General features: G+C 42.8%; 1 pseudogene; it reads left to right on the plus strand.

The window, feature by feature from the left end:
- Window positions 1-4,478: 4,478 nt before the first annotated feature.
- On the plus strand, window positions 4,479-8,691 carry LOC130848802 (short/branched chain specific acyl-CoA dehydrogenase, mitochondrial-like; annotated as a pseudogene).
- Window positions 8,692-9,260: the final 569 nt, after the last annotated feature.

The raw sequence follows: 9,260 nt of genomic DNA on the forward strand, positions 1-9,260 counted from the left end.
TCCTAGAGTATTTCTTCGGGGAGTCCTCAAAGGATCCCTCAAGCTTCCCTGTTCTACAAAATATGGGTGCTACAGGGTTTCACATGTCAAGGCAAATGCCTTGCCCACAGTAGGTTTGCAATAAATACTTGAAGAGTGAAAACACTCTTAATAATTTAGTTCTTCACTACCTACACTTTGAAATATATATGTAGGGAGTACTATAACTGCACTTCTTTCTAAATACCCTGTAATTCTGATACTTTTGCCACTGCCCTTCCATCCAACTTGCTAAGTTGCATTTAATTTTCTAATGCTCGAAGACTGTTATTAGATCATTATGGTGAAAGTCACTGCACATTTTCTTTAAAAAAAAAAAGTCCAGTTTTTCTTTAAAGATTTATCATTAAGCACTCTCATCAAATAATCCACTAATTATTCTTGGTCTGTACATGCTCCATTCTGACATTTTCAGTACCATTTGTAGCAGAATGAAAACCACTCAGAACAAGGGTCAGAAGGCTAACATTCCAATCCTGTCCCCATGGCTCAGTAACTGCATGGCCTTCCTTCTCTGAGACTTGGTTTTCTCATTTGCTAAATGGGAGAAAAGAAAACTCACCATATAAATACTCTCATTTATTAAGAAAGGAATAAAAAACCTTAAGGAACAAATTTAACTCTTATAATTATGAATTAATATTACAATAATGGTTCCACCTAATGGACATTGACTTGTTTTCCTCCAGGGGGAGTGATGTTTCCCTCCAGTGTGGAATAACGGGTGTGTGACCCCTACCATGGCCACTGGGACTATAGGGACGGACTCACAGCAAGGGGCGGTGGGAGGACAGCAGTGCTTCAGCACACCTCAGCCAATGTTGCTCATATCCAGAGGGTGAATTCAAAAAACACTTCTACATCAATTACTGGAGCACTGAGGCCTGGTGTGTAGCAGAGCCAAGGTACAGAAAACAAACAAACAGAAACAAACAAACAATAAAAAAAACAGTGTTGGATGGAGAAGAAGGGATATAAGAAGAAAAACAGTGAGTTGAAATGGGAAAACAGGAGCCAGTCTGAAAAGAATTCTGGAGGTGGAAAGCCAATCTCCACAGCTGGACTTTAAAGACTTCACACATTCTATTTGCTGGGGGCAGCCAGATCTGTCTATAAGCACAGGAGCCAATCACACAGATACTCTTACCAGGTTTATCTTACAATTAGTGGCATATGTTTGCAAGCCTGCCAAGAAACAGGGAAGAACTAATTGGCCAGCCCAGGTTTCAAACTTGGACTCACAAAGCTAGTCTCCTCACTGAGGCCCTCAATCTCAGGGTGAAGATGCTAGCATCTCACAAGGTATTTGTTACTAGTAATAGTTAACGTGCTAAAGTTTGCAAATGTCTTGCCTATTTATATGCATGCTTTACCTATTTATACAAATTAGAACAGAGCTGGACTTCCCTGGTGGTGCAGTAGTTAAGAATCCACCTGCCAATGCAGGGAACGCAGGTTTGAGCCCTGGTCCGGCAAGATCTCACATGCCGTGGAGCAACTAAGCCCGTCCGCCACAACTACTGAGCCTGCGCTCTAGAGCCTGCAAGCCACAACTATTGAGCCCACTTGCCACAATTACCGAAGCCTGCAGGCCTAGAACCCATGTTCCACAACAAGAGAAGCCACCACAATGAGAAGCCTACACACCACAACAAAGACTAGCCCCCTATTCGCCGCAACTAGAGAAAGCCCACGCACAGTAACGAAGACCCAATGCAGACAATAAATAAGTAAATAAATAAATTTATTAAAAAAAAAAAACAGAGCTGAGTTTCTCCCTACAATAGCCCTTTTCTCACTCACTGGTATTCCAATGTGTTTCTTGAATTAAAGGGGAGGAGGGGTTAACAGCCAGTGGTCTGAGGATTGCCCATAAGAGTGTAGCATATGACATTAGGGAACACCATCAGCCATGGGGGAAAGTGGCTGGAAACCACTGCTCAAGCCAAGTGAGCTGAGTAGCCTCATGGAGATAACATGAGAGCTGACACGGAGCAGCTGTTAAAGGCCTGTATTTCGGAGAATCTGGGGAGAGCACCAAGACCCAAGGGCTCTAGTTCACAAAGGCTGAGAGTGGAAGCAAGCTGATTATTAGATGGTCTTCCACAATCTTGGGCTAATGAGCCATCTTGAGGTTGGTCATAAGTCTTCCTCCCTAAAAGAGCTCAAATTCATAACTTGGCTTCACTTGTTTGGAATTTTTTTAATAACAGTAGTGGTCAGATGTTGATTCTAGAATAGAAAGGTATTCAATCCAATTCTTTCTTTTAAAATGATTCATGTGCAATTTATGTATTATTAACTTGTGGTAGCCAGCCGCCAAGCTGACTCTCAGTGATCCCCACATCCTGGTACTCACACCTTTGTGTCACCCTTTTCTACACGGCACCAGGGCTGGTCAGTGTGGCCAATACAGTAAGGCACAATTGATGACGTGTGACTTCCTACACTAGGTCGCAAAAGACACTGCTGCTTCTGCCTTACCCTCTTGGATGCTTGTTCTGAGAGAAGTTAGCTGCCATGCTGTGAGGACACTCAAGCAGACCTATGGAGAGTTCCAGTGGGAGAGAGACTAGGGCACCAGCTTTCCAGCCATGTGAGTGTGCCATCTTGGAAGCAGATTCGCCAGCCCCAGTCAAGCCTCCACGTGACTGCACACTCGGCTGACATCTTCACTGCAGTCTCATGAGAGTCCCTGAGCCACAACCACTCGGCTAATCCACGTATAGAAACTGTGTAGGGTAATAGCATTTTAATTAAGGTTGGGAATAATTTGCCATGTAGCAATAGACAACACATATATAATTCATGTGCTAATTACAATTACTTATTATCATTCGTTCAAACCAGATACTCAAGAATCTTTATTTTCCAAAACATTAAAAAAATTTGATAGACTTGTTGCTAATTCCCCATAAGTAGCCCAAATGAGTTTCAAGTTTTACTGTACTTATGTGAGTCTGTTTCTTACTTTGACCAATTGGTTATACTACTTATTTGGGCTTAGAGTCTTTTCTCCATTTGTGGCCCTTCAGAAATAAGTCATCTAGGGAGGAGGGATAAATTAGGAGTTTGGGATTAACACATATACATATATATAAAATAGATATTCAACAAGGACCTACCGTATAGCACAGGGAACTATACTCAATATTTTGTAATAACCTATGAAAGAAACTAATCTGAAACAAAGAGATATATGTAAAAAAGAAATAAGTCATCTAAAATCTGGTCTCATATGTTTGTATACATTTTATGATGATATCAAGGCTATTTGGGGCATGACTTAATAAGTTATTTGTGCTGATTTTAAAAGCCAGAGAGTCTCATCGACAGAATTGATCTTATCAAAAGAGTTTATTTTCTTCCCAAGAATTTGGCAAAAACATTTTAAGGTACCAAGAGTGAACGGGCAGCAGAGCTGATCCTGAGGATGTTTGCCACCTCTAAAATAGATCGAAAGATTTCAGAATTATTCTTCCTATTTAGGAAAAATCAGGAGACAGAAAACCTTAAAACCCAAACAATTCTGTCTTGCCACAGGAAAGGTGTGAATCAGAAGCTCTTCCAAAAGAAAAGTATTCTGCTCAGGACAATGGATCATCCTGAAAGTCTACAGACTCCATTTCCTAGGGCTTCACGATTTAGTTGAATGTGCGCGTTCTGAAAACAGACACAGAAACATCTGGGAATCAACAGAAAAAAACATATTGCAAAGTCAACAAAAACTCTGTTTACGTTGTTGCCATCCTGAATTATATGTTCCCCTTTAATTAGTGCAAATAATCACAAGCCAGCAATATTTACAATAATTTTAGCTATGATTTATTTTCCTCAAGAAAGAATTATACCCACCAATTGCAAAGTGGGAACTAAAAGAAATCAGACTCTAATCAAGACTGTAGCCTAAAGGCCTAAGAAAAACAGGCCATCCAGAGGCTACCTCCCCAAATACTCCAGCACGGTGTTTTCCCCAAATATTTCTAGCGTCCCCTGTTAGCTGATGATAATTTCTGTACTTCTCATCCCTGTACCTCTAGTAAGCCTTCCTGATACCTTGACTGTGTGTTGGACCCCTCCTCTGGGTGCCCCTTCCATACAATCAACAGGCTCTGTTCCTGTTTCATTAGTTTTAAGCCCCCCACGCCTAGCACAGAGCCTGGCACATAGTAGGAACAAATACTATGTATTGAGTAAAGCATACATCGAACTCCTGATTTTCATATCACACTATTTTTCTCTTCCTCACATTGTGTTTATTAGACAATTCTTTTTGATTTATTTTCTCTGCCAACCACCCTCTCATTCTGAAAGTCTATGTTCTGCTAAGTTTGGATCAACTGAAGGCAAAAAATAAGACAAAAATCTGCACATTTCCACCTAGACTGTGAGAATATTACAGCCAAAAAAGCCTACCATGTAACTTTACTCCCACTAGCATGGCGGTAAGCAAAAAATAGAAAATAATGAGTGCTGGTGAGGATGTGGACAAGTTAGTACCCTCGTACATTACTGGTGGGAATGTAAAATGGCTCGGCCACTGTGGAAAACAATTTGGTGATTCCTCACAAAACTAAATATAAAAGTACTGTATGACACAACAATTCTTGTTCTACTTACTTACCCAAAAGCACTGAAAATAGGTGTTCAAATAAAAATTCATACACACATGTTCATAGCAGAACTATTCACGGTAGCCAAAAGGTGGAAACAATCCAAATGTTCATTAACTAATGAATGAACGGATATACAAAATGTGGTATTTCAATACAATGGAATATTATTTGTCTATAAAAAGGAGTGAAGTGGTGATATATGTCACAGCGTGGACAAGCCTTGAAAACAGTATGCTAAGAGACAGAAGCCAGTCACAAAAGACCACATGTCATATGATTCCATTTATGTGAAATATCCAGAACAGGCAAACCTATAAAGAGAAAAAGTAGTGATTGCTTAGGTCTGGGAAAGGAAGGAAGGATAGGTGGATGATAGCTAAAAGGTAAGTGGGGTCTCTTTGTGGTTATGAAAATATTCTAAAATTGACTGGTGACGGTTGCACAAAAGCCATTAAACTGCACACTTTAAATGTACATTACATGATGTATCTCAATACAGTTGTTTTAAAAAAAAATATCATTGGTCTTCCCTGTTGGAGCAGTGGTTAAGAATCCACCTGCCAATGCAGGGGACACAGGTTCGATACCTGGTCTGGGAAGATCCCGCATGCTGCTGAGCAACTAAGCCCGTGCGCCACAACTACTGAGCCTGTGCTCTAGAGCCCGCAAGCCACAATTATTGAAGCCCAAGTGCCTAGAGCCCATGCTCCACAACAAAAGAAGCCACTGCAATGAGAAGCCCGCGCACCACAACTGAAGAGTAGCCCCCACTTGCTGCAACCAGAGAAAGCCTGCGTGCAACAACAAAGACCCATCACAGCCAATAAATAAGTGAATAAATTAATTAATTTGTTTTAAAACTATCATGTAGCTGGAGGGAATTCACTGAGATGCTGGAATTGTTCTGTATCCTATCTACGGTGGTCGTCACAAGACTCTACGTGTGTATTACAATCCATAGAAATTTATACTTCAAAAAAGGTGAATTTCAGTGCATGTAAATTAAAGGAAAAAAACCACCATGTGCTTAATTGGAATTATAAGCTGGGATCCATGGTCAACTTCAAGTGAGCCTGGTGCAGCTAATTAAAACTTCTGTGTATGTGCAAAGGAACACTCAGACCCTAAGTATCCAATCTGAACCAAGTTCCTTGGGCTGCATGCTGCAGCTGAAATCCAGACAAGTACAAAATCACTTCCAAGAGATTATCAGCCATGTAGTCCTGTCTCCACTCATGCTTAAAACAGAGCTGTTGGTTCTGTGGCCCAAGGTTTCCTCCCAGGTCCCAGAACAACCCCTGGGATTGTTCTGAATTTTCCACTTCACACGTATCAGATATTGAACTTGGGCCCAAAATGTAGAAGGGCAGCTGGGATGGGAGGAACCAGGTCACTATTAACATCTCAGGAGTGCTAAGGATGTCTCAAATCCTAATTATCAAAATACCTGCTGGGGACTTCCCTGGTGGGGCAGTGGTTAAGAATCTGCCTGCCAATGCAGGGGACACGGGTTCGAGCCCTTGTCCAGGAAAATCCCACATGCCGTGGAGCAATTAAGCCTGTGCACCACAACTACTGAGCCTGCGCACCACAACTACTGAGCCTGCGCTCTAGAGCCCATGAGCCACAACTACTGAACCCATGTGCTGCAACTACTGAAGCCCATGAACCTAGAGCCCATGCTCTGCAACAAGAGAAGCCACCACACTGAGAAGCCCGCGCACTGCAAGGAAGAGTAGCCCCTGGTCTCCACACCTAGAGAAAGCCCATGCACAGCAACAAAGACCCAATGTAGCCAAAAAAAAAAAAAAAAAATGCTGAGCCCTTTTATAGTCCCAGGCATCAGCTCCAGTCCTCTGTGACTCTGCCTGGAGAATGATAAACTCTATTGTAGGGACCACATGCACGTACCTGAACATGTCAAACTACACAGCACCCAGAGGCGTGAAGTTTCCTGAGAAGAGGGACCACCTGTACCAACTGGGACTAGATGTAGCAGTATATAATGGAAAGTCCCAAATAACGGAGGTCTAAACACACACACAAAAGTTATTCTCCCACATAAAAGAGGTCTGTGAGGAGGCAGGCTAGGATTGATGTGAAATCCACAGGGACTAAGATGCTGTCCAACTTCCCGCTCCATCATCCTCAGTGTGTGGCTTCCACACTTATGGTCCAGGTTGACCACTGAAGCTCCAGGTACCACATTCAAATTCAAGGCAGCAGGAGGGGAATGGCAAGAAGAGCAAACTGGGCACTCTTGCCAGCTGAATCATCTATCTTTAAATAGCCCTCCTGGAGATGCACACAAAGCTTACATTTGGACTTCAATGACTAGAGCACGGTCACCAGCTACACATAGGTGCAAGGAAAGCTAGGAAATGTTTTTAACTGGACACATTGCTGCCCTGGGTGATACATCTCTGTTGGGTGGGAAGAAGAGGGAACGAATGCTGGGTAGGCCACCTGTAGTGTCTGCTACACCCGCCGTGCCACTGTCTGAAGCATCTTGCACCCTCCCTGGATGGAGAGGCTATTGGTGTGATCTGATTGTTGGCAGCCTGGAGGTCTGACCTAGAAGTGGCTTTGCTTTCCTCTTGCATCAACAAACTTTCTCTAGCCTGCTCCACAGTACAGGGGCTAAGCAAATCGGCATGATGTTTTTCCAGTTTTTGTGAATTAAGAATTGGTCAAGGCAAGAACAGCTTCCCCGGATCCTCGACAGCACTTGTCCTGGGGCGCAGACGGAGGGAGCTATGGTTCGGCTGCTGCGCGGCGGCGCGCTGCTGGGAAGAAACTTCTCAACCTGCCTATCTTCCTGAAAAAATCTTCCTTGTGTCCTAAAATCCTCCCAGGCAGAAGCTGAACTCGTAACAAATAACAGCCTACCCTATGCCCCTCTGCAAACATTTACAGATCAGGAGATAATGATAAAGAACACAGTTATAAAATTTGCCCAGGAACAAATTGCTCCTTTGGTCTCAAAAATGGATGAAAATTCAGAAATGGAAAAATCAGTCATAGAAGGATTATTTCAACATGGGTTGATGGGTATTGAAACTGACACAAAATGTGGAGGAACAGGAGCTTCATTTTTTTCCTCTATCCTAGTTATAGAGGAATTAGCCCAAGTTGATGCGTCCGTGGCTCTGATATATGACATCCAGAACACAGTATTTAACAGGCTAATTGGAAAACTCGGAACAGAAGAACAGAAGGCTACCTATTTGCCCAAGCTAGCAACAGGACAAGCGGGAAGTTTCTGCCTTTCAGAGGCTGGAGCAGGCAATGATTCATTTGCTTTGAAGACCAGAGCTGATAAAAAGGGAAATTATTATGTCATCGACGGGTCAAAGATGTGGATTAGCAACACCAAGCATGGCAGGCTCTTCATGGTGATGGCGAATGTACACCTTACTGTTGGGTATAAAGGAATTACCTGCTTCTTGGCGGATCGTGACACTGAGGGCCATCACGTAGGGAAGTCAGAGAACAAACTGAGAATCACAGCTTCTACCTGCCCATTAACATCTGAAAATGTCAAGGTTCCAGAAACCAATATCCTGGGACAGATTGGGCATGGCTATAAGTATGCCATCGGGGGGGCTTAATGAGAGTAGAATAGGAATCGCTGCACAGGTCCTGGGACTGGCTCAAGGATGTTTTGACTACGCTATCCCATATATTAAAGAAAGGGAACAATTTGGCAAAAGAATGTTTGATTTTCAGGGGCTCCAACACCAAGTGGCTCAGGTGGCCGCCCAGCTGGAAGCTGCAGGAGTACTCACATACAACGCGGCAAGGCTTTCGGAAGCTGGAAGGCCATTCATTAAAGAAGCATCTATGGCCAAGTACTATGCATCAGCGATTGCAGGCCTAACAACCAGCAAATGCATCGAGTGGATGGGAGGAGTAGGTAGCCTACACCAAAAATTACCCTGTGGAAAAATACTTCCAAGATGTGAAGATCGGTACAATATATGAAGGAACTTCAAATATCCAGCTAAACACAGAGCACATCGGTGCGGAATACTGACAGCCATGGGAGTGGACCCCTCCCTGGTGTCGCTGGTGTAAAACTTTATTGTGCCTTGTTGGGGGCTATGAACCTCCATCTCACTGAAAGATTTAATTAGGTCCTTCACCTTGGATCTGGAGGTAGACCTTTGCTGTTTTCTCCTTCCAATCTGCTTAACTTAGGCACAGAAAATCATTTTTAAAATTTGGGAAGAAATGCACCCATATTTTCTCCAAAACTGTTTTTAAAGCTCTCTGTGCATTGTCATTCTGGCTTCAGGGTACACAGAAGCTTCACTCTATTAGAATTTGGAAAAATAAAGACAATTTAAGTATTTCTTGCAAAAAAAAAAAGAACTGGTCAAAAACATTTACATTTTCTTTTGGAAACCACAGCTATATGTGAAAATGAAAGAAAGTCATTTCAATTTTCTAAACCACCAAGACTTCTCAGTTAGATTAGAAATGAAAACCCACTGTGTCATTCCCTGTCCTCAGACCCACCCCATGATTCTCCCACCCACAGAGTCACACAGACTGACGGAAAGCAGTTTCATCTGATGGGGTATGGGGTTGACGGTAGGTACC

The sequence above is a fragment of the Hippopotamus amphibius genome, chromosome 3 (genome assembly GCF_030028045.1).
Source record: "Hippopotamus amphibius kiboko isolate mHipAmp2 chromosome 3, mHipAmp2.hap2, whole genome shotgun sequence".
NCBI classification, from domain to species: domain Eukaryota; kingdom Metazoa; phylum Chordata; class Mammalia; order Artiodactyla; family Hippopotamidae; genus Hippopotamus; species Hippopotamus amphibius.